Here is an 8,539-nt window from a genome sequence, read left to right as displayed (position 1 = left end):
GAATTCTTCGCAGCTGAACCACAAAATATGTTTGAACTGTTTTAAATATATTATATGTATTTAATGTACGCAGGACTGCTGCCAGGGGGGTTGGGCCCCATGAAAATATATTACACTGGGCCCCACAACTCCTCAACAATTCTGGCAAAATACTCAAAATACTTTTTTTTGGGCTCGTCAGCCACAGACCCTTAGAATCGTCCATACCCACCCCATCCCCAATACGACCCCTGAATGTGTGCACAGGCAGGTGTATAGTAGTAAATCATACGTCCACACACAGATCCAGATCTTTCCACAAATGAAGCTGAAAGCCTAGTGTTGTGAACAAAAGAATGACAGAATGACATACCCAACAGTGACACCAGGCACGATTCTCCTAGCAGCCTGAGCTTCTCTCTCATGTTGAGGTGCAGCTGTGTGACAGCCTTCTCTCCCGCAGGCAATTCACTGCTTAATTCCTTTTCCTGCAATATTTAGTAACAGGTGAAGGGTAGGTTACTTAAAGTAAAACATACATGATGTGCATTAATGTGCTTTTACATGGAGGAAGTAGAACCAGATCTCACCTGGTCACACCGGGGATGCTCTGTGAAGTGAAGTGGAAACAGAAGCAGACTATTTATATGTAGCCAGAGCCAAGTCCAGATCTGCTCCAGACCGACAATAACACACGGTAATGCAGCGTTAGAGCTGCTTCTGAGTTCAGAGTTTTGCTCTTCAGTGCTGGATGCAGCCAGCTTTTATTTCCACATTAATATAACTGCAGATGCAGAAGGTTAATTAGTAATGTATTACTGTAATGTGCTTGATGAAGAAGCTTTAATATGTAAGATCATTTACAGTACAAACAATTATAAACACTGTGTAGTCACGTGAGCTAGAGCAGATCACCTGTATTTCTGCATTCAGCAGGTTTAGTTAAAGTTGAGTCTGGACGAATCTGGACAAAACTCAAGACAACCATTTCCACCATTAGTGCCGGACACAGATGGAATTTGGCTTCCTGCTTTAACCCATCCGTGCAGTGAACGCACACATACACACCAGTGAAATACACACAGTGTGTATTTAGGATGAAAACCAAGGAAAACCAAGTTTAGTATTATCCTGAATATTAAAATATTGAATATTACACTTAATAAAAGGGCTTTGTTAGCTAACCTCTAGCTCACTGATTTGTTAAAATACAGGTACCAAGGAAAACAGCTTTTGCCTCTCCTGTTCCCTCAAGCAATTTTTGTGCCGCGACTATTATAAAAATCAATCAGTGTGTGTAAATGCAGCATGAATGCTATGATAATAAAATTTAGGGAATCAAATCAACATGGATTAAATTTACTTGGTAGGTTTGTTTGTCAGCTCTGATAAAGGCAGGCTGAAAGGACACTCGTCAACTCCTAATTCCTTCATTTTCTTTTTTCCTACATTATATCTTTCAGTTGATCAGCAGCGCTGTGACAATAGCTTGCCTGACTGGCTGCAGGCTTTAGGTTCATGATAGCTAGAAATCAGTAGGGTTTTCTTTTTTACACTATTAAATTGTCAAAGACTTCAGAATTAGTTTTTATTCCAGTCAAATTTAAAGGGGCTGCTTTCATGAAAAAGGGGGCGGGGCTTTACAGAAGGACAAAGTACTCAGTTCTGATGCTGTGATGCTATGTGCTGTTAAGTATGCTGTGCGTTAGGCCTTGTCCACATGTATCCGGATATCTGTGTTTTGGTCTCCTGTCCACATAAAAAATGCAGTTTCTGGTCACGGAAAAAAAATGCTGATGTTACAGCACAAGCCTGTTTCTGGCTGAATCTCCAATACCTCCCTACTCCCTACAGAGTGAACGAACAGCGCCTACACACAGACAGCACTAGACTCCAGATTTGGACATCATCATTTCCTGACTGGCATAGTGCACAATATCGGGAGTAGTGTGTTGTTTTGTGTCTGGGTGTGAGGTTTATCTCCCCCATAAAGGTCTAGCATGCTCATACAAGCATTTTCCTCTCATGTGGATGGAAATAACATTTTTTTTAAGCAGAAAAAGGGAAGTGTGTTTTTAAGAATATATGAATACACGTGAACAGGGCCGGGAGTAAAACCAGGACTGGAGTTTCAGATAATAGAGCTACTTAACGATTTCATGGCCACTATCAATAATACAAAGATACTTTGTTTAAGGCAGGACAAGCTTTCACTGTTTCTGATTAAGCATACGGTTTACTGGACTGAACACAGCCCTGTTTCATGTTCACAAGCTCAGATCTCTTCCAGCTTCAGCTACTGGGTCGATTCCTGTACACTGAGCCTCAAGGGAGGAGGTTTAATTGGTGAAAGGCAGAATCAACAATCCATCCCTCGGGATCCGTACAGTTGTGCATTCAGCAGAAAGTTACTGCAGCACCTTAGACGATGATATCTTGCTGAGTGGACCGTCAACATTTTTGAAACGTGGAGCTTGGTTTGTTTATCTTAAGGCAACAGAAAACCGAGGTTTCGCCTGCTGTTATCAGACAGGTAATGCAAGGACTGGGTGAAAGGTATCAAATGAACATCATTTATCACAGACCCCAGATTCACTCGACCATGCTTTCTAATCTGAACCTTCCTTTTGTAGTTTAGCATGCAAGATGCTAGGCTAATGCTGCTAACAAATACTGGACTTGAACAGTCTTGACCAAAAATGTCTCTCAATGTAGCTATACAGGTTCTTTACCAGTTTTATGGTTCTTCACACTCGCACATCTATTACAAACACATTTTATGGAACAAAAAGTGATTCCTGTATGGCATCTCTCAAAGAACTAATTGAAGCATCTTCAATTGATGGGACAAAAGACGGTAACGTGAAGAATTTACTTGGGCACTTTCACATTTCACACTTTTATAATGTTCAATTAAATAAACTCAAAGTAGGAACATTAACCTTACCATTTCTAACCTCTTGTTTTTGCTGTATTAAATATAAGCCATATTCAAGTCATGAAGGAGCAATGTTCACAATAAAATGTGACGGGGTGGTAAATTTCATCCTAAATTTGCCACAGTTCTTCATGTGGTCACATTCCTGATTCCTGATTTTCTTTGCATTGATTGTATAAATATTTTAATCCAAAGTAGTCTTCTCTATCTGTTTTGGGGTGGTTGGGTTGAGCTTGACTGACTAGAGTGTTTAATATAAAATAGGAAGCAATAAACAATGTATATTTGTTTCTGGCTGTTCTAATGGCTAAAACGATGACACTGTCTCTGTGTAATGTCAATTAAAGCCACAGTACATTATTTATAGACAAAACAAGTTAGTGTGACAGGGTGGTAAGTCAAACTTGAAACTGAGGGACATAAATCATACATAATTTTTTTTTTTACACATGCATTCATTTCAAATAGAATTTGACATTTTGAGAATCATTACACCCCCCCCAAAAAAGGGTAAAAATACTGTAGTATTCCTTTAAGGGTCACAGAACATGAACTACGTCATGAATGAAGTGTGATCACACACACACACACACACACACACCTTTGTTACTTTGTAAAAACTGAACTGGCTCACAAGCCAAAGCCCTGTCATCAAAGAGTGTGAATACCTTTACGGGCACAGCTGTGACTTCCCTCATTAGTCAGAAATAAGAAAAGATATAAAAGCCTGCTAGCATGATGCAGCCCATCAACAGGCTTCCATCCATTACACACAGAAACATGGAGAAGCGTGGAGCTTTTGATCTCACACATACGTCCACATCATGAAGGCAGTACTTTCTCCATTTGAAGTATGAATGAAGCTAAAATGAATACCGGAGTAATTTATTTTCTGTGTATGTGTGTGTGTGTGTGTGTGTGTGTGTGTGTGTGTGTGAACGTGCACAGTGTGTGCAGGTTGTTAATGTTTCCTCGTTCACCGAGTGCAGTATGTTCCATTAGGCCGGACCAAAATAACAACCTCAGCGCATAGCACATTTTGTACACACGCTGTGTGTGATTACACCTTTCCCTCTGCTCCAGCTTTTGACGGAGAAGCGAAACGGAGGCTGCCACGTTAACTACCAGCTTTCAGCTCGCTACTCCCCGCTATGACTGGCAGGACGCAGGTAAAAAATCTCAAAGAACTGCCCTGAATTCAATCCCTAAAAATTAGACCGAGATCTAGAATATCAGAGCTCAGTCAGGCATCTCCGTTTAGCTGCATCAATTAACACCAATCATGTCTGGGGCAGCAAATGGCAACAAACAGACTAATGCATGCCTCATGTCTTGGCAACAGTAATGGACTGGATTTGAGGGCTTGGAAAGTTTGTTTGGTACAGCAGTGCTCCGAAGTTCATGTTTTAAAGTTCATGTTTTGCTGTGAGAGGGGAAAAAAGAAATAAATAAGTAACTCACCATCCGGTAGGATTTATTCACAGCTTGGCTCTTTCTGTTTGGCTGTGGCCCACCGGAACAGCATTTGGCTCTAGTTGCTCCAGCAACATCTGAGAGATGAAAATTCAATATTTGAGTTTGTGTTTGGCTTCCCTCGCATAGCAGCACCCAAAATCTATCCCTTTCGGATGACATTTACAACAGGCATTCAGTGCGCTTCTACATGTATGCTAATGCTACCCCAGTTGGACATTATTAACTTTCAGGCAAAAAGGAATTTTGCACACGAGTCATTCTACGAAACGGGGGCCATTTCCATGTAGCAATTTGCATCAAGAGCCACATTCACAATAAAACGTGACGGGGTGGTAAAGTTCATTCTAAAATGGCTGTAGTTCCTCATGTGGTTAGGTTCCTGACCTAGCCCACAGGGCACTCGTCTTTGCATTAACAGGGTAAAACGTTTAATAGAAAAACAGTTTTTTCTATCTGTTGCGTGACGGGGTTGAGGTTGAGTTCATTCACACCGTCTTACATGAAAAAGACTGTCAGAACTTGCCTTTCTTATTCCTGGCTGTTGTGACATCAAATCAAACGATGTCACTTCCTCTTTATGATGTTACTTAAAGCAACAGTACATTATTAAGAAACAAAACAAGTTTGCGTGACGGGGTGGTATGTCAAACTGAGGGACTTACACAAATCATAACATTTTTACAAAAATATGGCTTTTAATTTAAATAAAGATAAATATACAGGCATATAATGCCTAAAACAATAAATGTTTGATTAAATAAATAAATACATTTTAATAATAAATAAATAAATAAATATATTATTTGGTGATATTTTAGAAGCTAATTTTATGTTGGTCGATTCAGACATGTGAAAATGGACATGAACAGATAAAAGTATGTAACTCTTTAAGAAACATTACTGTCTCTTAAATCACGTTAATTAATTGTGGTTGGTGTGGCGCAACAGATAATACCACTACCTGCTAGTGAGCTTTCACACCACGTGGGAGACTGGGGTTCGATTCCCAGTCTGGGTGACAATGCTGCGCTACACCAATAAGAGTCTTTGGGCAAGACTCCTAACACTACATTGGTCCACTTCTGTAATACGAGTAACCTTGTAAGTCGCTCTGGATAAGAGCATCAGCTAAATGCCATAAATGTAAATGTAAACAGCTTTGGAAACACCTTGGCACTTTAGTAATGCTTAATGCATCTCATCAAACACTGCGAATGCAAATGCCAACCATTTCATAGAATAACTCACATTTTTCATTGGCCAGCAACATCCATTTTTCCTGAGATTTCCGCAGAATTGTCACATGAAGCGTGGAGGCAGAGAGCACAAGCATATCTGACAGAAAGAGAAGGAGGGGAAAAAAAGAGGGTGAGAAACGAAGAAAGACAGTAAGAAACTGTCATCAGAAATCGCGGCTAGCGCTCCGACAGACCGTTAGACGCAGAGCTGACTTGGTTTTCATGAATTAAAGTTGACGTTGCTCAAATAAACCTGTGCGCTAAGAGAATGAAACATAATTGCTTTGAGCACCAGCCTCGCACTCCTCCCAGCTCCCTGCTCAGTGCTGACACAAGCAAGCTCACCCAAAGCCACCCAGCTGCTCACTTATACACAACCGCATAGCCGAAAATGAACACCTCAGTCTCTTAATGGAACAGGTGATGAATATATTTGTAGTTGGCTACCGAACCCTGGGTTATTTATTTAAATAAATTTTTAAAAAAGGTTAAAGCCAAGACCAGCCAAGACGTCGGCTTAGTTTTTAACTTAAGGAAACGAATAATAAAAGTTAAGGCCTGAATAATGGCTGTACTTTTATTCATCGTAAAAATAAAAAACAGAATTCGACCAGAAGGAATCTGGTTCTAGTATTTTAGCAATATGCAGACAATTGGCCTCGTTTTTACAGGCATCTCAGAGTAGCTCTCATCAGCTGTCTAATTGGATTCAGTGAGGGTATTAATTGATACTAGATCAGCAATCTTACTCTGAGAAGCTTGATTAATATGAGCCAATGTACATAAACATAAACAGTTTACAAAGGATACACAGTATACACAGCTTATAAGCCATTCGCAGACTATATAAGGACATTAATACGTACACTGCCTGTATTTCATCTACAGATCAACAAATGGTCAAGCAATAAACAGCAGTGGTCACCAACCCCGATCCTGGAGCTCAGCCTTTCTGTACATTTCAGCTCTGAACACTTGTTTATCCCACCTGAATCATCCATTCCAAGCATCATCTTCTGCTTGATTGGCTGAGTGAGGTGTTGGAGGTGAAACCTGCAGGAAGGTAGAACTCCAAGGGAAAGGCTGATGACTCAGACTCCACATAAGCCAAGACTACTTGAGATTACTCCGTGCAACTCACTCTGAGGGAAGTGTGTGATGATTAAGTCTACGATCTAAGTGCTAACATGGCCATTAGAACGTTGCCATTACCTCCATATTCTTGGCTGATCGACTACACTTAAACCAATGGGGTAAAGTGTGTAAATTTGCTAATTTGTAGTCATTTAAAAGGCTAACGAAGCCAAACACTGTTACAGACCACAGGTAAACTGCAGCTTTTAACAATTAACAGCTGGTTTAGCCTCGCTTCGCCTTGCTTCATTCAGTCAAGCCTTAAGTCCTAGTGACTTTACAAACACATTATGTTTACCTAGACCATTCTGACAGATGTAGCTAGGCAACCAGGCAGCCCCTGCTGTCGCCTCTCCATCTCTTCACAAGAGGAGGCCATGAAGGTTTAACTCTAGAAGTACAGGGGCCTTTCTAACAGCACAGGAATTACCCACAGAACGCTTCGGAATAAAAAGGCTGGAGTGGCTCAGGGAGAGGCAGACCTGGCAGAGAGGAGGAGGAACAAAAGATAGTGTGCTGAAGAGGGTGAAGTTTGAGCACTGAGCTGAAATTCAGTACACCGGAGGCTGAAAGCGTGGCTTCTTTTACATTTAACGGCTCGTATGCTTGCCGACATGAACTATTGGATGTTATATCTAGGCTATCTAGGCTGCAACCTGCAAGTTGGATGTGCTACCCTCCACTATGTTAGGTCGGTTTTGATGTAATAGTAATAGGTATAGAAACTTTACTTGCTCAGAAGCTGTTTTACAAGACATGTTATTTTACCTCAGAATAAAACACACTTTACTTTTAAGGTGGGCTTGTTGGGCTCTGCTTTTATAGGCTGGTTTATGTCACTAAAGCAGCTCACAGCCACTCAACATGGCCTATCCTAGTCTAACATTATTATTATTATTTTTTCTTACCAGATAGTGTTGCCATCCTTATGCGGTCTACTCTGATATTCTTTTCAATGAAGAGACAGCAATGTTTACAACTCTACATCACTTTCATGTACCAAAATCTAATGGTTCCTTCAATTGGATCCACAGTGGAACCTGCTGAATTCATATCCATCCATAGTATAGGACAGTGTTTTGAGCAGAACACTTTAATTCTAAGACTGTACATTGTCTAAAGCTCCCAGCGTTGAGCTGTGGAGCAGTGAAGCTGTGTTCTTTGGAATGATGGTGACCATCCAACATCTTGACCTCACTAACACTCATCAAAAGCCTTCTTCTCTGGACAGTAGAGACAGTTACTCCAACAAAAACCAAGATAAACTCCTTTTTATACCATTGATGTAGGAAGAAACAAGGAATGAGCAGGTGTCCCAAAACTTTTGTCCATATAGTGTATATGGAAATATTCCTCTATGACGACTGGTTGCTTTATATTCTGCCTCATTTAAAAAGCTGTCCAGGCTGAAATACTGCTCATGTGTAAATATGCAAGGCTTAAGGGTCTGAATATGCTCACATAGGTAAATCCATTGTTGGGTTTGTGTGACATCACAAAAATACTACATTCAATATTAAATTTCACATACAGCCTGGATATAGGCAGCTGCTTGGGCACTTCCTTGTTGGCTTCTGTTATATCTGTGTTTTGAAGGAATAGGTTTTCTATTCAGAGACATGTAAGTCATAATTACTGTCTATGGTAAAGATACAGCCTAAAGAGATCATGTTAAGAAAGAAAATTGACACTTTACCGATCAAAACACTTTGCTAAAGAGGTGTTGAGCTGTACTCACAACCCAACACGAAGTATAGTGTAGATGAGCCTGTCC

The sequence above is a fragment of the Salminus brasiliensis genome, chromosome 21 (genome assembly GCF_030463535.1).
Source record: "Salminus brasiliensis chromosome 21, fSalBra1.hap2, whole genome shotgun sequence".
NCBI lineage: Eukaryota > Metazoa > Chordata > Actinopteri > Characiformes > Bryconidae > Salminus > Salminus brasiliensis.
The sequence above is the reverse complement of the archived record's forward strand: the minus strand, read 5'-3'. Positions refer to the sequence as shown.